The following is a 23,431-nucleotide window of genomic DNA, read 5'->3' on the forward strand; positions in this document are numbered from 1 at the left end:
GGATAATCGTAAAGAAATCAATTGCCGGTATTGGATTTCGGATAAACTACTTTTTTTCGTGTCTATACGCTTGCAAAAAACAAAAGGAGAAATAATCGGAAATAGGCTATTGTGAAACAGACAATCGTGTATATTATGCCCGTCACGTGATGTATTATCTGTTCCTTATTTTTCACCCCCTCCCCCCTCGTGGCACTCCTCGAGATCATGACGGGAATGGGGAAGCTTAAGAAGCGAGATGAAGCCACGTTGATTCCACGTTTTATCCCGAGAAATCGTCGATCGATCATCCGTCGCTCTTCCCTAAAGACGTCTTTAGTGTACACACGTGTGCACGTGCAGTGGATACGTCAGCAAAATCCGTGTATAACCACACGTACGTTGCAATCCACACGTGTGAATCGCCGTTGACGCGTTTCATCACACGATCGGAATATCTTAAAGCGCTACGGGCCGAAGAAACGATATTATCGTATCTTTCGAGATATCTCTTTTGAAAATTATTAAAATAAATAATTACCGCACATTATTTCTATCGTCTAATTTATTTTTTTCCGCCGTGTAATTTTTCCAAAGTAAACCAGGCATATCTTAATTGCATCTTGATTTATTTATAAGAAAATATGTATGAATGCAGGAGGCGTGATTGTATATCACGAGAATATTTTAATGTTCATCAAGAGTAGCTAGATACAGGATTGAACGAAGTCGTGTTTTAGAGGCGGTGGACGCGCGGCTAAGATAACGGGCCCGAGGTGTTAACGCGGCATTTTCGCGGGGATTTATCTCGAAATCTGCAGTATCTGCTCGCAGAGGAGGCTTGTAGATATTTATTCGCCTCACGGCGCGCCGGCGACCCGCGTGACGTCGTCGTCGCGGTGCTTTCAAAAGCTCAGAAAGCGTGATACGCCCAGAACTACCGGGTATTATATGCGCACCTCGTGTTTCGTATATACATATACATACATACATACATACATACATATATATATATATATATATATATGTATGTATGTATGTATGTATATGTATATATATGTATATGTATATGTATACACGTTTGCACCGTTAAAGAGGGAAAGAAAGAGACGTACCTGCCGTATACGTATGCATATATGTATATACGGGGAGGACAGAGCGCGCGGCTCTTTGCGCAACCCCGAAAGCAATATATCGATGTTTAGCAACCAATAAACGGATCACTCAAAGAGGGCTTTTACCGTAAAGCGCCCGGTGCTTCGTCGACGTTCCCGTTCCTTCCTGCATCGCACAAACACACACACATAGGTAGCACACATTGCATCTGTGCGCGTGTTGCTTGCCTGCGTGCGTGTGTGTGTGTGTGTGTGTGTGTGTGTGTGTGTGTGCGCGTCCGTCAGTGTACGTATACGTTTAACGGTGCCAGACGAAGTACGGCGCTTTTACGGCTCAAAGTAAACGCATTTATAGAGTCGTTCGCCGGCAGCGGTGCGTGGCGTCGGTGTAACCTCGCGACTGGCCATTTAACGTCGCTTTTATGATAATGTTATCAATAGCTCGGTCCTGTTTCTTCACCCCACTCCTTTCCTTGTACACGACTCGTTTCTTTCTCTTTCTCCCGGCCCACCGCGCTTATTTACAGCCCGCTTTTATCGCTCACCTGTATCGCCGAGAGTGCCGTCTGGAGAGAAAGATCCTCGGCGTTAATTGGACACAAAAGCCGCGGATCGCACCGTAACGGGCGCGATCGCCATGTAGAAAAACACACCTGATGCGAGAGTTACTTAGCCGACTAATGCCCCGAGGCGAATACATTAGAGCGTTATATTAAATACGTTAACAGTGCAAAAATCGGAACGTGGTGTCTCTAACGAGCACGACGCCGCGTTTTTCTTTTTCTTTTTTTCTGATTGCATTTCAACGGGTGTATCGTCACGTTTTACGGTGTCGTCTGCTAAAAATGCGGTTAAAAGTGTTTTTCCATTTCGGCATCTGTCTTCGTCAGTGTCGTCTCGTTAAATCGTTGCAAGGCGTTATCGTATTAAGGACACTTCTTTCGCTATATTCACTTTTTCGCCGTAACTGCTGATAAAAAGCCGGTTAAAGAAACCGAGGGAAATATCTGGGAAACTCTAGAAGACAAGAGTGGGTGTCCTTAAAGGTGGCTCTTATATTGTTGTCGGTATCGCGGTGTCACTCGCAGTGCCTTCATAATTCTTTTCCGCAAGTGGAGAAACAGTTGCGGCAACTGGCGGAGAGTGCCTTCAAGTGGGAGCCTGCGATTTTTGGCCTCGTCTCCTTTATATCGCTCCGCGAGTTTTCCTGGCTTCTTAAACGACAAACATATAATATTGTTTATCTACCCATTTCGTTGTATACGTACAGAAAATTGCACAACTTCAGAAACGATATCAAACCCTTTAGTGTAAATTCTTTTCGACAATTTACAAGAATTAACGTAATTTAAATGATTTTTTCCGTCACTTCATATTATCGCGATCTTTATTTTGCAATATTAAATGTGCCTAATATTAATAAGTTTCAAATCGAGCATTTCAAAATTTTAAATAACATCTCTATTAAAGTAAGTGTATTCAAAGCAAGTATCAATATTTTTTAATAGTATTATGTGTGTTATGTACACTGACAATGAATAGAAGATGCGAAAAAATACTTTCTTTATTCATTAAAGAGGATATCGAGTGTCCCTTGATTCTTGGCAAGAACAAGCCACTATTATCAACAGAAGCAATTATGTGTACAAGAGAATTTATAAAATTTTATAAACTCTATTCGCGTTATCCCGAAATTATGTGGAAGCTACACAGGACGAGTTTTCTTTCTTCCGTAATACCTCACCACCATTATCGGCCCCTCGAGTTTTCTCGAGAAATCCCAGAAAACGGAGAAAAAGCGGGGATCGTTGTGGCGCGAATCGGAGATGCTTCCTGGAGAGATGCTTCGCAAGAAAAAGGAAGGACGGGACCGGATGGAGAGCGACGGACGAGGTCGTCGTAGGGTGGTTGGCAGAGGGTGGAATATACGAAATAGCTGGACAACCGACCGTCGTCGACGACGGTGAATCCTGGCGACCGGTGGGCAGCGGCCTTGATGTATGTGCGTGTATGTAGTACGGGGGGGTGGAGGGGGGTTGGAAAAGTCGTTCGAGTTTCGTTGTACATCGAGGACGGGCTTGCTTGCTCGCTCGCTCGCGCGCGCGTGTACGTCGCGCACAGGACACGCCGGATTTCGGGGGGCAGAATCCTTGAAAAGCCGAGACCAGAACGCCATTGGCCGCCGACGGAGCCCCGCGTCCCCCTGCTCGGCCAATCCCGCCGCGAGCTGATAACGGCGGTGGTTCTTCTCTCCGCCTTCCGCCTCCTCAAGACGCTACGATTTCGCGCACTATATCAAAGAGAGGCGTACGTACGTACGTACGTACGTATATATGTATGTACTTACGTACATACATACATACATATATATATGTACGCCTATCAGCGACTATATCGTGTCTGTTCCACCGTCGTTCTCCTCCACGGAGATCGACCATCTTCTTTTTCTCGGTCGAGGAAATTTCCTTGACTCGCGCCCCCGCTTGTTCCCTCTCGATGGATGCTGGAGATCGTTCGTTCGTTCGTTCGTTCGTTCGTTCGTCCGTTCGTTCGTCAGTCCGTCTATCCGCCCGTCCGTCCGTTTCCCGACATTTGCTTTTGATATTGGCGGCCGATAGCTCGACGGAATTGCTCACGCCGCGCGTGGTAACTCGGAAATTTCATCGGACGAGTTTATTCGGGGCGAGGAGATCTTTTAGAGGCATGATATTCGAGGGATATTGCGGCTCTTCGACACGTTCCGGTTGTGACTCTGGCTACTGACGAGAACGTGCTTGAACAGACATATTTTTTTGCAGAAATTCCACCGAAGTAGGAATAAAATTCATAAAATTACGAACTTATAAAAAAATGATCGAAAATCTTCATCGATCATGTTTTCATATTAAATTCGCGTGACTCTTCGAAGAAGTTATAATTTAAAAGAGAAAAATTTATATAATTATTTAGGAAAGAAATTCAAAGGCGAGGTGATAGAACGATTAAGATTAGTAAGATTTGAAACTAATTCTAAAAGAAATTATCTCATTCTATTCGGAATTGATAGATGATCGCGGAAAACACGAAATAAAATATCCTTTTTCATTGAATACATCAAACAATTGTTCTGAAATTATGCAGGTTCCGTAAGCAAAGTTCTTTTAGTGTGAAAAGAAACGGTATGAAAAGAAGTTTCATTCGATTTCTATCTTGCCAAAGTTGTGTCCGAGGCGACGCAGGTGTCGATCTTAATTTTTTCACTTGTGCGCGAGTATAAAGAGAGGAACGATATATAGCGAGTGAACTATTTTATGGCAATATAATTTTCTTTTTCATAAACGTTTAAACAATTGCGATTTTTTATTTCATCTTCGTTAATCCCTCGAAATATTTTTCTTATTTACAATCATAATTTTTCGTACATTTATTTCATTTTGGGATTACGCATAAAAATAATTACTGTCTAAAGAAAATGTGATTTATTGAAAAATCACTTTAGTGTCTCGTGAAACTTCAATAGATGTTGCCTTACATTTCCCAGCTCGAATCGCGAAGTAGAGAATTGGAATAGAACACAGTTTAGAACTTCGTGTACAGGTCTTGTTCCTCGGAACGGATGGCAACGACGGCTCTTGGAGTCGTGTAAGGCACATCGCAAGTGGTTTAATGGGGTTGCGTATGGCTGACAAGATAGAGGGTGACGATAAGGGTCCCTCCTTCGGCGGGCTTCCGTGGGAGGAAGGAGGAGGGAGGAGGAAGGGAGAGTGCGTGACCGTACGGAATGCCGCGTGACGCGTGTAATAACCGTAGCCGCGCGGCCTCTCCGCGCGGCACGCAGCCTGCACACGAGGGGACTAAATGTATACTTACTCGCATATATACTTACGTGCGGTGTGCGCTGCCCCAGGTTGCACGGCAGGTGCCGCCGAGGATTCTAAAACGATCACGTCGGCGAAGGGAAGCGAGCTCGATCAGGCCCGTAGCCTGACGGCGAGATATAAACAGCGACGAGGAAGAAATAAGCAAAACACATTCCGAGCGAGTCTCTTCTCGGCATAGAAAAAGGAAAAAAAAAACAATCGGATACAGAAAATATGCCAGAATCATTAAATTAAAATTTTATTCACATATTGATTTAACTGTTAGATTGATACTATTATGACATATTGTGCAATAATATTTATTTTAAAAGCTTTAGCTGCAGCTTGATTTATTAAAATTATATTAGGTTATAAAATTATATTAGATTTTAATTTTAATTTCTCGGCACTGTTATATAAAATATTAATAATAGGAAATAAAAATCTAAAATCACCACTTTTCACGTTAACTAGAATAAAATAAGGTTTCCATAAGAATCTAAAAATCCTAAGTACGCCACTGTAAACGAGGAAGAAAAGGGGAGGTTCTTTGATGTCGACCAATGTTGCCGACTAGCCTTAATATTATCTTTTTATCTTGTTCTTGATTAATGTTCCGAGGCTGAGACATGTTTTTGGCTGGCGTTTTTTTTTTAATCAGCGCGCGGAAATGTGCGCATTCCAATTAATTTGATCGGCGGATTAGCGAGTCGGTTATCGCCTTAGGATCGTAGGGTTTTTGCTGGCAAGATAAGAGTTTTCAGTAAGTTGGAATATTTATTTATTGTTCGAGCGCGAAGAGCGCGAGATACCTTGCTAAACTCGATCGCGGAACAGAAGTTGCACGAAGAATAAATTCGTTTCTCGAAGTTAAGAATATCCTCTTGCGGTTGCCTGCCTTGCGGAATTATCGCCTTTTCCGGCTTTTCTCTATTTTGCGATCGTCGCCTCCTGCAAAAAGAAATTTAGAGAAGCGTTTAATAGTTAATAGTTACGAGACATTCTAGTTTTGACGAAGATTCTAGCAATGTAACTGATTAAGATTTTTCAGTAATATGTGAGTGCTATCGAACAGCGAATATTCATCGGGAAATCAAATACCACAAATATAATTTTGACATTTGATAAAAAGTCACGGCATCTCTTATCGAGTTCCGTTTTCTGCCCGCCCGTGGAAAGGTAGATTCAAGGCGTCGTAAATTCAAGGCGGAAGCGGAATGCCTCACGTCACAGTGGGACAAACGATAATGACATGCGATAACGTATTGTTGTCGCATTCGGCCCCACGTAAATCGGCGTGGATATTTTACGGAAGCGCGAGCAGATTACAGGCTCAATTAGCATGAGGACTACATAATTAATAACTCGATTAATGCGCCGAAGCGGAACGTCTGTCCATTCGTGCTCGTCAGGTTCGTCCGACCTCCGCTGCCGCCGACTCGCCGTGGATATCTCGCGTTTGCGCCGGCAGTCGATTGCGTCGTAATCGATTACCGCTCGTCGTATAATGTCGCTTATGCTTACCGCTCATCGCGCACGGGCACGGCTCGCTTACGTTCATGTGTGTTTAGGCCCGTGGCCGCGGGGCAAAACTCATTAGCGCGGCATTTCATATTCCGGAAGGGAAGTTGGACCGGCTGCGGCGACCGGCTCGCGCACCGGTTAGCCATTAATTCCGGTCAATTGTCAGGTATCCCGTTGAAAATCTGACAATATTGGATGTCACGTCAGTCGGCCGTCGATGCCTATCAGCTATGCATTATGCGTTTCGAGTTCTCGACGGTCACCGAGGATCATTGGTGAACATGCGTACGGAACATCTTTATGAGACTTAAGCTCGTTTCTTGGTAGAAACGGACTCTAGATAATTTTGGTTTTTACCAATTTTACTCGATTTTCGTCAAGTTTAATGAACAAGGAATTTCAAACGAATAATAAGTAAAATCTCTTATTAGATCTTATCTCGTATCTGCTGAAAATAAAAGAAATTTTACGATTTTTGGAATGAAGAGCAGAGAACGAAATCCGGTGCGATCATTGCGAATATAATCCCATCTAAATATTAACTATCTCTAGCCGGGATCTCGGGGGAGCATGGGAACTAGCGTGATTTCATTTTCGTGAGACCTCCTAGCTCCTCGAATCGAATATCACCGGCCTTCTTTCCTAAACAACAACGGCTTCCTCCTAATGTACCTACCTACCCCGCGGCGCGCGCGGAGAGAAGACGCGGCAAATTAGAAAAACGAGCTACTTCCGTATACAGGTAGTCCGTGGCGGTGTTGTATATCGAACATTTATCAGCGGCGAAGACGGGAAGGCTGATCTCGAAAGACAAGCGCGATTGAGTTACGTTGATTTTATTCCGCATTATTCCACCCGGGGATCGCTCCTTGGCCGAATCAGTTTTATTTTCCGGATTGCCGGATATATATATATACGCGTGCGCACGTCGAACGGCAGCAGCTCGCTCGCTGGCACGCCGGGATTAACGTCATTGCGGTTTTTAAGCAGGCAATTTCCTAATTCGGTGCCCGGGGATCCCTGATTTATCGCGCTTTTGCCAGGTTATTCCGTACTGCCGGTGATTTACGACGGAGTTCCGTCTCCGCCCCGCTGCTTCTTCCTTTTCCTCCTCTGCCGCTTCTTCTGCCGCGAGATCGTCCGACGTGTCCTCCTCTTCTTTCTCGCTCCGCGCTTCCTTGTACCTCGCGGCCGAGCTCTCGGAGGGTGCGTCTCGAGGAAGCTGTATCAGTTCCGAGTTCGTGAAAAGACCCCCGCGTCCTCGGGGATGATGCGAAAGATCGCGGAATTTGACTTGTGATCACTTGCGATAAATTTAAACGCAAAATTTGTTTCCTTTAAACCTCATTAAGTTTCCTTGACTTTATTTCACGTAATATGAAAAGGATGTTGAAAGTAGTTTTCGACATGTGACACTTGAATCTTTTAGTTAATCCAATCTAGTTAGAGATAAGAAAGTACGCTTTATTTATTTATGTGAGATTAGACAGAATCCAGCCTCTTTCAGTTGCGAATAAAATAATTAACTATTGTAACATTAGGAACTGTTCTCCGCGATCTCGTTTCTCTCCTTCATTAAAGGCGGAGGCATCTACATATAAACACGTGGCTTGTTTTTTTTTCTTTTTTTTTTCCGAGCGGCACGTCGTGCATCGCGTTTACCTGCGCTTCGTGCCGCGGGACAAACAACAACGTTACCGTTACCTCAAAGTTAATTGGATAATTAATTGGAAGTAGTTACGCGGAGGCGCCACGTTGTCCGCCGCGCGGCCGTGCGAAGTTTCTGGGATAAATCATGGGGAAGAACGTGCGTTTCGGAAGAATGCGGCCTATCCTGCGTGATTAGACGGCAAAGCAACGTGCGAGCGACGCGACGATGAGAGATGCGATCCGCCGCGCCGACGGGTTGCACAATAATCAGTTAGCACGGCATCTCCTCGACGCCCCTTCGCACGTCCATTTTTAATCACAGAGGTTTAGAAGGTTGCCGAGCAAACTTTTTCCACCGCGATATATAGGCTCTATGGGGTTTTTGCCCTCTTCATCGCCGTCATCGTCGTCGGCGGCGGCGGACGGGTTCAATGTACGGCGTGCGTTTACCGAACGCGCGCGGGCTTTCCAGTGCGTGTCTACACGCGCGCGTCCGCACGTGGAATCCTGAGGCGAATCGTATGGGAAGTCTCCTCCTTCTGGAAAGGGGGAATTGTAAACGGCGGAGCCTGCGAATGCTCCGCGCCGCTCGATAATTAGTCCTAATCAGCGTTTAATCGCCGGCAAAGCGCGGCGCAATCAATGCGTTTTCTCATCAACCGCCTACGGTCTTTTTGTAATACATAACGTGTGATGTGTATTACATGTAACGCGCAAAAAAAAAACCATTGCGGCAATTTTTACGTCGATTGTTTTCGCGAGGAGGAAAAAAAATACGCGATTGCGACGCGATGATTTCACCGGATGTGACAATCAATATTATATTTCGCCGGGCATTTTTAAAGGGAAGTGAAACGTGCTGCGGTTAAATGGGGTAAAATAACACTTGTTCTACCTGTTCTCATGTCAATGGGGGAATCCGGATCGCGATTTTTGTGACTTCGCGCGTTACGTGTACCTTCCGGGAAAAACATGGAACCCCCGCGATGTAAAACGCGCGCGCGCGCGCGCGCATCGCACGCCTCAGATATTTCGCGTCGCTCTCGTCGTCGGCGAAAGTATATTTTTTCACGACTCGGTGAAATGAAATGAACGGGTCCGCGGCCCGTTCATCGTTCCTTTGTTATCGTTGAGAGAACGTCGAAACTGTTGTTTCTCTGCGCGCAAAAACAGGGAGAGATGCGAGGGAGATGGAGGCGATTTACGGTGGACTGATCATCGCGCGAAAACAAGAGCGGCTTGTTTTCGCGGCAGGCAAACTTGATCGGTTTGCGTGCCGCGGAATACCGCGCGTGAGCTCGCGTTGAAAAAAGAAAATACACCTCGCGTTGAAAAAAAAAATACTCGATTATTTCGCACGGAACTTGGTTCTGCGCTCGAAGTTTTGCGACTTTGTGCGCAAGAAAAATGTAATTGACGACAACAGACGAAGGGGGTTACCAAACTTTCTCTCTGTTAAAAGTTTATGAATTTAAAAGAACCTTTCTGTCTTGCTGTTGCATATTTTTTTCTCTCAATTTCAAATTTTGTTGCATTTTAATCGGTTTATTTAAAAAGATTCGTTGAAGTATAATGAGCGTAGGGATTGTTATAATTTTACGGTGTTTTCCAAGGAAACTGATAGTCTCATGTATTTACACAAATCAGACAAGCTCGCACTTATTAGGATACTCTCGGGAGGCCACCCTCTTTCGGATTCTCCCGCGTTGACGTTACGAAGTGTATTTGTGCGTTACAGAGGAGAGTGGGCGAGGGTGGAGCAAAACGCAAGAGCCGGTAGAAGGGCTCCATAGAATGTTGGAGGGAGAGAGAGCGCGAGAGAGCCCTCGAAACGATCGTTTCGAGGTTAACGAGGAGGGCCGTGATTCGAAGGGGTGGGCGCGCAGAGGGAGGATGTAGCTACGGGGGTGCTGTGGATAATGGCGGAGACGACCAAGTCAACGATAATGGCAGCCCAAGGGACATCGCTCGGCTTCGAAGGATCGGTCTTCGCGAGGAAACACTCGTTAGCGACCTCCTAACTGTCCCGGAACGTCGCGATCGCGTTTATGAATTCCGTCAGGAAGTCTAACCGTCATCCCCACATCCCGTCGTGTTCCTACCGACCCCTCCGATTTCTTCGCAACTAATTAGATCTATCTTCGCGTTAATTTACCGCTCGTCTGCCGCTGGGTAACTTTATTTATCGAGCTCCCCGTGATCGGTCATGCGTGGACGAAATAACAGACTTGTAATCAGAAGACCGAATTATCTAAGATTTGAGGGGATAAAGAGATACAGTTAGGATATAAAAAGCAGCAATTTACGAAGTCTTTCTTGTGTTAAGGAAAGGAAGGACAGTTAGGCGTGACAGACTTTTTACTTGTATCGGTTAAAATATAAATTATACGATATTCTTAAACAGCATGTCAATGAATAATATTTGTCTGAAATTAATTTAAAAAATTCAAGCATTTTTAACATTTATTTATCTTTTTTATATAATTTTTTTTATAAGAAGGAACTTAATTTTAAATGCAATTTAATATATAGGTTGTTAACACACGTAATCGTCGTTAAGCGCTTCACGTGCTATATATATAGAACGATCCTAAATGCCGCATGTAACGTTACAATAATGAATATTGCGTTTCTGGAAGATTAATTCTCACAATTATACCAGGATATCTGTTAAAGAATCTCTTCACTTAACTCAAGCATAATGTATTCCCATCACGTGCGGCTTTCAATTAATTGCGCTCGTAACTGATATTTCCGTTCGTAGCACGCAGCAGCGCGATGAACCGTTTTTTTTTTCGAGGAAAACGTCATCAACGCGTAAATGTCGCAAAAGCGCGCGACGAAGGGCTAGGGACACATTACGTTGCGAGATAACTATTCCTTCGTTTCCCCGCTCATCGTCGCACGCGGCAGTTTCTACCTACCTATGGCGATTGGGCGTTATCACCGTCGCCATTAGTTACTCCACGCATTGTAACAATTTTATAGCGGGTCCCCTCGCGAGTTTGCGGAGCCCCGGCCGCGGCGGCCTTGCGTGTCGGAAGACGATAGTCGTCACAGTGACTGTTATATCAAACGGGGTCGAGATTGCGATAACGACTGGAACATACGTCGGATACACGGTTTACGTACGTACAGTACGTATGTACGTACGCCGTGGTGCTTTAGCGTGAACGTACCTTTCCATTACGCGGGAAAGGGCTCGGAGAAACATTACCGTCACTTTATGTACTCGTTTTTCTTTCAAGATCGCGTTGGCCATACGGCGCCCGCGGCGCATACGTTGGAATCTATGCCAATATGTAGATTTCGTACGTTTTATTACATAACTCCCCGGAGAATTCTTCTTACCGCACTTGTGCGCACCTTTGGAATTCTCGATGTTTGAACGTTTAACTTTTAAAACAAGAGCTTCATATTACATACCCTGAATGATATTTTTATATTAAAAAAAAAAGGAAGAACCGCCAAAATTTGTTTTATAATTTCTTCCAAAAGATTTGTATTTTATCTTTAGAGAGAATAGAATAAAAGAGAAAGAGAAAGAGAGAAACGAAAAAGCTCTATAAGAAATTAAGTTTTATTCATTCAGCTTCTCAATATTCCGATAGACAAGGAATAAAATGTATTAACTTTCATGAAGTGTCGGGAGAAGGCGTGTTAAAATTACGGGTACACTTTTGAAGGACGTGGATGTCAGCTTGATTTGCCCGCGTGGTGCGATACGGCTGTCAACCTACGTGTCGCAGGCTCTCCATCATGACCAATACGCGACAGCCTTGATCGTCCGTACCGTATCGTGTGGGGTACGTAAGGTTTGCGTAAACGGCCCTAAACCTTCCACGTACGCGTGATATCCACCACGACGTCGACACGACACGAAAGCGTCGAGGAGGTTCTGATTCCGTATACGCCTGTGCGTGGCTCGGGCCAATCTCAGTTGAACGCTAGCCACTTGGCGTTTCCTACTTAATGCACACTCGTGTAGCGACGTTGGCCTTTTATTCGCTTTCTAGGAACGGATTCGATCCGAATGTTTAGCCCAGATCTGATCAATTACTTGTATTCCAGTTTCAACTTGACGACTAAATTGTAAATGGGAAAATTAGCACAGATTTTTTAAGATGGGATTAGATAATTATTTAGAGATACGCGGTTTCGCCAGTATCTAAAATCTTAGCTAGATACATATCTGAAAACAATTTTGGATCATCAAAATAATTATGTAGGACGCTCAAGCATGAAAACAGTGCTACAAAAAGTTTTAACATTTTAGCAACCAGCTTAAACGTTCTGTATAATTATTTTAATGGTTCTTTCCGTGTAAATGTGATAAGAAATATTTTGTTCTGTTATTTAATTGTATTTATAGAAATATCTAATCGATATTATACTTTTGCAACACGCAGAATTATTCTGTTCGTGTCACTTTGCTAGTAAGCTGGTAAATTCAAAGTTTTAGGAAGATTTTTCGGGTTTTACCTTATCGAGTTTCAAAATTGCACGCGAAAAGGTTCGCACCATTCCTAGCGGCGTCCACCCCCTCGCGAGACCACCGCCCTAAATGATTAATTACTGATCTCCATCGCGCGGAGGGATCCCACGTATATATACGTATAAAGGAGGAGGGTTGTCGGGCGGCCTTAAAGTAAGCTCATTTCTAAAACGGATATTCCGTGTTCCGCGTGCCACGGAACGGTATTCGGTACCCCGACGTTGCTGCCACTTTGCCGCTTTGCCTCTATCGCGCGAGAGGGTTGCGTAAGTGTAGCTATGAGGGATGACGGGGCCGCAAGGGGGTTGCCTGCTGGCCCGTAGTTGGGCCGGCTTGGTTCAGCTCGCGTGGCTGTGCGGCCGCAGCGCCGTTTCGCAGAGAGATCGCAAGATACCGTCGCTGGTCGGCGTAAATGAAATGTGGTATGTGCCAGAAAAAAAGTTTGTACTTTGTTCCCCCGCTGATTGATGGGGCGCAAAGTTTCCGTGCGCGTCTGAGAAACGAGAGTGAGGGGCGGGAGTGAGGGACGCATCGTTGTGTGCCTTGTAAAGCGCGAGGGAATGCGAAAAAATTGTGTGCGATAATAATAAAATAATTTATTTTATATTTTAAATGTATGTATAGCTCTATAGAATATAGTATAAAGCGCAAAAATAGTTCTTAATATATAATAAATATATAAAATAAGTATTTCAGAAATGAGAAAAATTCCAAAATCAAAAATGTAATATATCATATCGTATAAACTCATTTTTTAATTGTTCTTTCTTGTACAACAAATTAAAGGATTAAAGAAACTGAGCTTTCTCTTGGAACGGAGCTAAGTGTACATAAAAGTACTCATTTAGTCGATGGAATCACGGCGATTAAAGATGAGATTTTTTTTTTTCGAGGACAGCAACGATAGAAATATGTTAATCGGCAATAATAAAACGCGACGGCATCCCTTTTGGGTAATGGCGCGATACAATATGCGCCATCACGGCTACGCGAAATAATCCCGATAAAACGAGCCGTGAAATCTCCTAACCGAGACAAATCCGAACAGATTACGGAAATCGCGAATAACTTCATCGAGGTGGTCCATCCGATAATCAGATCCATCCGTGGCGGCGGCAGTGCGAGAGGAGGCTGCGAGAAAAAGGAAAGAGAGAAAGAGAGGCAGAGAGAGAGAGAGAGAGAGAGAGAGAGAGAGAGAGAGAGATCGTGTTCGCGCGCGCGGAATCCTCTCGAGAGAGGATGACAATTCTCTTTCCTCGATACTTCGCCGCTCGTTCTCTCTCTTCCGACGTCCGTCCGGCTGCGTCTCTGTGTGCACGTTTTCGTGCGATACGCCGTGTTATCGTTTGCATTGCAAATGTGCAACCCACTCCGCCCACAGTCAGACACACCGGAGAACGACGTCGGAGCGTGCACGTTTTACGGTGAAATCGGCCGCGTGTGCGAGTTCGATGCTATATCCGAGGCCCGCGTCGGATGAATCACGGCACGAGACAACTCTAACGATGCGATCCGCGTAGGATGGATGGATTTTCGCCGGGCGTTGGTTTTTTTTCCCTTTTTGGAACGTCTTAGCTCGCTTCGACATTAATGAGATGTACGGTAGGAAATTAATCCCGCTGGAGCAGCGCGATCACGGGATCGTGTCACAAATCTCGCTCTTGTAATATCTTCAACGTTACATACTTAAGAATACAAAAAATCTTTCCGGAGCATTGAAATATTTTTAGGACGTTGATCTTTTATGTTTTATTTCTATGAAAAATTATTTTAGTAGTTTAGGTGAGATTAAAAATATTACGGAAAGAAAGATTTTGCTAAAAGTATTATATTTAAAAATTTTACTGAATATAGATTTGAAATTACTTGTGTGTGTTAGACTATTAAAATAATTATGCAAAACGCTCAAGCTAAAAGCTAGAATGTCAAATTTTTGTGTAGTATTATACTTAAACATTTTTTATAATTATTTAAATTTTTTTTAAATTTCAGATCTCTACATGTGGCAAAATTTTTATTTCAGCAAAATTGCTCTCTCCGCGCACATTATTACACGTTGGCACATGAGATATTTTCTACATATGTTAAAAGTTTTTATGCATAATTTCGATAATAATTTCTTCTTGAAAATACCGTAATATATAATGCAGCGATAACTAAGTAACACAAAACGATGTTCCAATTAAAGATTAAACGCGAGATAAGGGGATTATATTTTATGTTGCTAGTATTGCATTTTATGCAGAAGGATTATGGCCTCGGATTTTTCTGTAGTATAGAAAAGGGTCGAGTCACCCTGTCGTGCGCTGGTCACGCTAGTCGATCGCAATGGACAGAGCACAATGGGTGAGGCCCGTAAAGAATCGTTGCGATCTATCATATTATACGTCACAGTTTTCTATACGTCGTACGCAGCCTTCCCGTAAAAGCAGCCGACAAACTATATCTCGAGTATACGTTTCTATCTAAGTTCGAGGGGAAAGCAGAAACGACGTGGATCACTGCTTTTGTTTTGATTTATTCTACTTCGTAACACGCGAAATTTGTTACATGTAAAATTGAAACTTTTTTACGGATCGAAACAATTTCACTGATACTTAAAAGAAATAAAAAAATAACGGAAACGATATAAATTGTAACAAGTGCGGTTACAATTTTGAAGAAATTTTATTGCATTTTGACAGAGTTTTACTTAATATTAACAATAATCTAATGATAGTCAAATATTTGCAATTATACCATTGATCCAACTTTTGCATTCAGACAAGGAGCAGTCGATTTATGATTCACGCAGTCATTGTCGATGATTGATGAAAGAAAGAATGAAGAGGGTGGAGGAGGGGGAGGGACATTAGGAACCCTAAAGAGGAGCGACGGTCGATCGGTCGAACCTTCGAGCTTCGTTAGAAATTCTGCGCAATCATATTCGAGCAAATAATTCGTTAAGGCTTCCTCGAGACTCGTTCGTTAGGATAATTAAAATAAATTCAAATGACTTTCTTGTCCCCTGTCTTTGGTGTCACTGGCTCTTCGTTCTCCCTTTTGCCTGCGAGACAGTCCGAGCTCCTTAAATCCGTTGATTAGCGCAAAAATCTGCTTACAAATTAAGCGTGGAGGCTTCCGAACTCTCACGGAAGAATGCCACGAAGAAGGGCGACTATATCGGAAAGAAAGAAGACGAAGTGGAAAGGGAAACGGAAGAGGAGCTTCCCCGGCGCGAGGGTGAGCGCTTTAATATCTTAAGTAAACCTGGCTCAGAGTAAAGGAGGAAAAAATAAGTTGCGCCAGACGAGAGTCGAGGGGGAGGGAGGGAGACTTCGAGGGGGTTACGCGAAAACACAGCGGACGAATTAAAATACTAGCGCGTAGGAGGGAGAGATTGTGGGACCGAAGAATTGTGTCTGGAGAGAGACTTCAGACGGTAGTCGGAAGTGAAAAATTATTTCTGTAGAAAATATAACATGCTGAAATACTATATATTGACGTGTGTACGTAAATAATTACCGTCTCTTTCGTCAAGTTCCCTTTTGTTGAAATATTATCTGAAATTCCGCGAAAGTATACGAGCCCTTTGCAAGAGAGAGAGAGAAACTATCTGCATGCGATATACGTGTTACCGCGACACAAAGCGTGAATTCGCAACAGAAGCAGCGGCTTTTACGCTCCTTTGTCGCGCCCTTTCGACAACACCCGTTAAGGTTTCGCGTTTGTGCGAGGAAGAGAAAAAAAAAGAAGGTGCTCAGCGGGCACTAAGAAGCGGCACTCGCTCCCTCGAACGACGAGAGAAGAAAGAAAGCCCGTGGTTTTCTTAATGAGAAGTACAGAGTAAAGCTTTCCTTGCGCCTCCTTTTGCCAAACCGCCTCTCGTCCGTCCTCCGCTCCTCGCGTCGCCGTCGCGTTGCCCACCCTCTTCCGAGTCGCATTCACGGAGGAGTCGAATCGGATTCGCGGCTTCGAAAGGACGGGACCGTGTAGACTTTTTTTCCGGGCGACGAGCAGCCGCGCTGAAATGCTTCTTGTGTAAGTAAAAATCTAAAGTGACTACCGAGATCTAAGTTTTAATTAGTTTATCTTGGCCGCGTGGCCATTGAATATTTATGAGCCATCGCGGTCGCTCGCTGGCGCGGAGAAACGAAAAGAGGGAGAGAGAAAGAGAGAGAGAGAGAGAGACTGAGAGAGCGATGGGGGAGGATGTGCGAAGGAGATGGTAAAGGGACCCTTTGGCCACGTTGCTGCGGGGACTCGGAGGGGCCGGAGGATGTCGCCGCCAAGGGAGCGAAGAATGAGATTTCGGCGAGCGTGGAAAGGAACCGGCTGCGGTTGCTGTCATCCCGCGGGATTACGATTTTCGCTCTCGGCTTCGTCAAAGATGCGCCATTCCGGTAGAGACGTAATTGCGTTCGGTGGCATCAAGGCTCGTGCGATGCAAATATACAAGAGCATAAAGATGCGGGACCGTTCGCGAGGTGCGTTCAATAATGAAAAAGTTTATGGGACACTTCGCACCTGTTCGGATCGAATGAAGAATGAATTGAAAAGTATGCTAGTTCAAGAAACAGACGAATCCATCATTCTCTATCGTTTAATTATTCACGACCGTGTTTGGCGGCGGGAGTAAATACGGCGAAGAATCGCGAATGATAGCGGAGAAAATCGTAGGAAATAAAAAGAGGTAAACAGGGGCGGGACGAACGGCCGATGGTCAGGGCGGAACTCTACCTCCGCGAAATTCCAGGGAGGTTTTCAGAGGAGGAAGAATCTATAAGCCCATAAATCTGCGGACAGACGGGACGAAGGAAGAGAGAGAATCTTCTCGAGAGAAGGAAGGTGGGCGCGGAATCGGTTGCACGAATTTATGGCGGTCGCCGTAAAAAACAGAAGCAGAATGTCGTGGAATTTTTATTTCCAGCAGTTGCCAAGGCATTCGAGAAGACTGTCAGATTAGCAGGATCCTGACTATGAGAAATGGATGATCAATTGATATATTAACGTTAGATGACGAGTTATCCTATAATTTCATAGAGACACATTCAAAAGATAAAATTATTTTTAAAAATCTTAAATAGCAAGTATGATTAATAAAATACTATTGAAAGCATTGACGTATAACCTTAGAACTTAATAAATTGCAATTAAAGATATGTATACATATACAAAAAAATAAATTTAGTCTTATTTATAAAAAGTATAGGATAAATTATATATATTATATATATTAGATATTTAGGAATTATTAAAGGTACACATTAAAAAAAATTTGCTATCACTTGTGTGTATGATACAATATTTAAACGAAGAAAGAGAGAAAGTTTGAAAAGGCAACGCCTCTGAAATTATACGATAAAGAAGCTATCACGAGAAATTACGATGCGCACAAGCCACGCGTTTGCGACGCCTAAAGGGCGTTAACATTGGCGGCTATGATGGAGAATTATGCGTGAGAAAAATCCGTTCGATTAAGTCCTCTGTCGAGCCCATTTGCGGGTGTCATCGTACTCTCGCGTACGTTCGCGACACGTTTATCCACACAGCAGCGCACACGCGCTTAACGTGACTAGATGCGTTACAGATTGTCGATTCTCATATTTACATTTTAATAACTCGTCTCTTCCACTTTCTCGCCGTCCGTACGTGTTACGCTCGCGTTGGCGCACAGCCGCTCGTTTTTCTTACTTTTCTTTCATTTGTTGCGCGTGATTATTTCACTCGTTTGGTGTAAAGTTACATTAGATGTAATATCTTTGATCCTGATATTATTATTAGCAGTATTTCACATTATTAATATTAATATTATTAACATTATGTAATGGCATCATATATTTACATTTGATTTCGTGCCATTATGTATTAATATATAATTTACGCTTTTAAATGACATTTTTATTAAATAATAACATCACGTTTTCTGATTCGCAAATTTTATTATATGAAAATCAAATAAAACGAATAAATTTTGTAATTTTCTAATTACCGTTCTTCACGATTATCGGATGCTCTGTTACTTCTTCTTGACTTTCGCCAGCCGATCTGTTCGCGCCCCTCATCTCTCTTGCCGCGCTAGTCTTTATTACTATCTGCTTCACCTTCACGAGCCATCTCGAGACGGTAAAACGTGCAAGCGGGCCCACGAATGGCGACGGCGGGGAAAGCATTTAAATTTAAAAGGATCTAAGTTGGGAGTTTTAAGCGGACCAAAGAAAAAGTTTGCCGTCTCCTCGCACCCCATGTCCCGCATCAGTCGGATATTTGCATGAGAAAAGTGCTCTACGATTCTTTCGATTACACACTCGCGACGCGCCGTGTGCCCGTCGAGTTAGCTCGCATTCTAGAAAACTCTTTGAGAGGGTCCTTCGGTAACGATGAACTTTTCAGATAGATGTGACACCGTACACGTGTTCCATTCACACCAGAACGACCGCGCGGTTCGCTTCGACGAAGTGCCTCTTGCGCGCGACGTATTCGATCCCTTTTTATTTTTCCTTTCAAATTTTTCCCTCCTCCGTCGATTGTGGTTGGTCTTAACGGTTTTCTGACGATGTTACGTGGTCGGTTTAAGTCTCTCTGAAATAATACTCTCGATGCGCTTAAAATTCACAACACGCCCGCACGAGACTCTAACTCACGACTGCTAATTAATAATAGGGCGAAGATACTTGCTTTACTTTTCGCCAATCTTAAATATCGCTAACTATTAATTACGTGTTCATAATTTTTTCTGATTTTTATTAATTGTACATCTAGAGAGAAATGTGTGTCCAAAAAGATATTACATAAATTTTTTTACATTTAATTAAATATTTTGTTTTTAAAATTTTATTTAGAAACAAAAAGGATTTTTACATGTATTTAAAAAAAAATTTTTTTATACAACAAATGTATTATTTTTTGGTATAGATAAATATATATTTTCTCCACAATGTTTCCCCTCCGACCTCTTCTCAAGTACGAAGACCGCCGGCTCCCGATGGAGGTTGATATTGGCGGTTGATTATCAATTTTCTACCAATTTGGTTCCACTTGTAGCGGCGCCGGCTTTTGTCCCGCTAATCACCCCTTGGCTCCCGCTTTCACCCCCCGCTGGGTACATCCGATCCGCTTTGCATATTACGACACGATATATCTCCACCATTGTACACGAGTTTCGTCCAACGTCACGTTCCTTTTCTCCCTCAATCAATTTTTTTATTTCCTCGACGCAATGGGGAAACGTGATGATTTTAGAAAAAAAATTTTTTAACGACTCGCGCTTCAAATGAATCAAGAGTATTTTCATGTTATCGTGGAAAATTTAATTACGTATAATATTCAACTAGAAACTTAGTTTGCATTATGCAACAACGAATTTACAAATTGGAAAACTTACGAATTGTACAGAGATCTACGTAAAAATATTCGAGGATTATACTTGCAGTTTGTATAAAATACTTGCAAGTATTTTATAACCATATATAAAGACGTATCGATGTAAAACGTGTCACGACCGGTTTGGATACCTCACGCGATGCTTCCTCTCAGAATCGAAGAACGTTGCTACAGTTTTTCGCGAATTAAACGGGCGGGAGAGCGCGCGCTCGACAAAACAACAGAGGGATCAAACGTGGACGCTTATGGGATCAGCGATCTGAAAACGTTGTGTTGTTTCAGGTGAGCCAGCTCTCACGCGCCACACCCTGTTTTCCGCATTGAAATCATCCCCCGTACCTGCACACACATAGGCACACACACATACATATACACATTCCTGATACCCAGTCGCGTTTCCTCACTACGACCGATTGGAATTTTGAAATCGTTCTCTCTAGCGCAAAACAATTTTTCTATAAAAAAAAAAAACAAAAAAGAATCGAATAAAATGCGCCGGGCTTGGTGTAGCCCGATGCGTTCGATTCGAGAACAACCGCCATCGGTGAATATTTTTACTCGGATATCGCGGGAAAACTTCGCATTGAAGGTACATTATTCTGATTTCGCAAAGGTAATTTTGCACCGTATTAAAATAAACTCTTTGGATTGGATAACGACTAAAAAAAATTTTGTAAATTCTATTTTAGTATTTAACGAGAAGTTTGCGTTGCTTGTTATTCGTTTGGTCATTAAATGATTTTTAGAAGTACGTTTCAAAATATATGGTATAACGTCAGCAATTATGATGCATCGGCACTCTTTAAATTACAATCAAGTGAAAAATTAGTGAAATCAGTGAAAATACACAGATTTTTAGTGATATACTTATAACTTCTCAATTAGTGAAATAAATACACTGATCTTTCAGTAATTATACTAATTCTAAAGTAAAAATTACTAAAAGACAGTGGAATACTCATTAATTGACACAGCTACAAGTATACCACTGCAAATCAGTGATAATACACTGATTACAATTTAAAGAGCATGTTTCAACGTTCGAGATTCTAATAGCGTAACTAGCATATAATCTTCGCTATTGTCGGAGGTGCTCTAATCTGAGCGAATCGCGTAAAACGAAAATATAGACTGTTTTAGATATGGGAGTAATTTGAATTTAAAATCGTGAAAAATTTAACCCCCCGGACGGAATAAAGACTCTTTGTTTCCGCGTGCTTAATAAAAATGTCAGGGAGATGATGATACGGCGGTGTATATCTGGCATCGCCACTCCTACTCTAAATTCCGCCGAGCTGTCGGCAATAAAATGGTGTATCACTGTTTTCCCGGCACATTAAGCGGTACACTCGTCGAGGTTTTTTTCTCGCGAACTTAAGCAAAACAAATCGGTGTCATACTTTCGTAACGGCGCGATATCACGATACTCATGGACACGGAAAAAACGGAAGTAAAACAATGAATCGCCCGCGAGAAATGTATTTTGCAGCGCAAAACATGAATTTGTATGCGCCTTTTGACTCGCAAATTTATCTACGTCGATAATGTCGATAATTCGTCATGCAAGCTGTAATTCGGCACAATAAATTCCGGTCGTTGCTTTACACGCGATAATTTATATTCCGGAATTTTATTAAATCGGGAAAAAGAGAGAGAGAGAGAGAGAGAGAGGGGGGGGAGAGAGAAAGGAAGCTATAGAGAGAAAGGCAGAGAGCGTGTGGCCCGCCCGCTTATTAAACATCGGGACGTTAAATGGACGCTGTGGCACGTATCAAATCTGCGCCGCGCTCGAAGGAGGAGAAGCGACGATATATTTAACAATACCACGATCCCGCGGAACCGGGACATGATCGTTTTGTGACACCGATGACCAATCGGCGCGAGAGGGAGGCGAACGCGCCCGGTAATGGGAAAGCCATGCACGCCGCGCCGGTCTGATTCGCGCCACCTGCATAAAATTAACCAGCCTCGCTCTCGCTCGTTCGTTTTAATTAACGAAACACACTGGGCGAGGGTATCGGCAACGCACGTCGATCTTCCCGACACCGTTGCAAATGCGACCGATCGGCCGTGCTGGGGGCCTGGAATTTGTATTGTCAATCATTTTTGTCGCGATCCGCACACTTTACCGGTGATACGCGACATAATCGACAGCGATTACCAAAACGCGCCCACGTATTATTATACATACATAGGATACTTTCCATATTCAACACATATTAATCCTTAGTCAGATTTTTATAATTGGCACGTGCTTTTGTTAAGGGTTAATGATTTTTTTTATTTATTTATAAAGCCATTTACATTATCGAAAGAATACAAAAATCTATTAAAATTTTAACGAGTAAACGAGTTCCCCTTTTACCTAACTTTTCGGCGATTAAACTTAACTTTTTTTCTCTTCGTTAAAATAGTTGCGGATGTCTGGTGGCTGTGGGCGATATTAATTTTAGTTGTATTAGCAATAGGAATTCTCTTCTACACTTGGGATCGTAAAGGACGACTACATAAGAGGCACGGGGAAGATCGGTGGGTACGATGATGTCTCTATCCTCGATGAAGCGGCCAACGGTCCGTTACGTGTGCGAATGGTGCAACACGTGTGCACGTAGATGCGTCCATTCGCGTGTTAGGGCACACAGGCGCCACACGAGGCATGCAACAAGCCCATGGGTCACACAGGGTCAGCCACACAGTCACGGAGTTAATTAGACGCTGCGCTTCAGCCACTCACGTGGCACGAGGCCTAGATATCAATCGCTCCTCCACGCTCTCAAGTGGACTACAGAGCGTCCGGTTTTCTTAAAAATTCCCCTCTTACTTCCTCGCTTTTCTCTCACACGTTTCTCATTCTTTCACTATCGCACCTCATCTTTTGTAAAACGAGATCCTTGATCAGAAATGATTTAATTGAATATTTCAGTGGGATTTCTATATCCGAAATTTTTTGTTGCTGTGCATAATCGTTAATCCAACGTGGAGAGACAGACTTTTGCAGTGAAAGAAGTAGAACCAAGTATTTATTAGTATAAATTTGTTCTGTTTTATTCTCCGTCTTGATTTTTCTGGTTAATTTTACCTTTGATCTTGAAATAAGAGAAAACGAGCTTCTCTATTCATCTTTGTTGCTTTTTCGGTTTTTTTTACATATGTACGATTTCAGGCTGGTTATCCGACTGGTTATCTAGTCTAGTAATTAGCCAGCACACATTTGTATGAATTGATTACATCACTTTCGATTAATTTTGTTTAATCTGCGGGATTTGTAATCAAAATTTGCGCTTGTTCAAAGTTTTTTTGCCAATCATATTCATTCTGTCGTAAACGTTGATGCAATCGTTCATTAATGTTTAAAAAGATATATTTCCGAATTCTATAATTATTGACGTTATTATCATACATTTATTCTACAAGACTTTTTGAAATTTAAAAAATTAATTAAATGTTGAACTTAATTTTTTTTAGTT

General features: G+C 42.9%; 1 protein-coding gene and 1 long non-coding RNA gene across 2 annotated transcripts in view; one reads left to right on the forward strand and one right to left on the reverse strand.

Annotated features, from left to right (window-relative positions):
• Nucleotides 1–23,431, forward strand: part of LOC118645670 — a 297,612-nt gene that overhangs the window by 3,431 nt on the left and 270,750 nt on the right. The window lies entirely within an intron of this gene.
• Nucleotides 1,879–21,505, reverse strand: LOC118644093. Its single transcript, XR_004963359.1, has 2 exons — nucleotides 18,574–21,505; nucleotides 1,879–5,884 (listed from the first exon to the last, which is right to left on the reverse strand). It is a non-coding gene; the product is annotated as an uncharacterized LOC118644093 (long non-coding RNA).

Source organism: Monomorium pharaonis, chromosome 5, assembly GCF_013373865.1.
Source record: "Monomorium pharaonis isolate MP-MQ-018 chromosome 5, ASM1337386v2, whole genome shotgun sequence".
Lineage (NCBI taxonomy): Eukaryota > Metazoa > Arthropoda > Insecta > Hymenoptera > Formicidae > Monomorium > Monomorium pharaonis.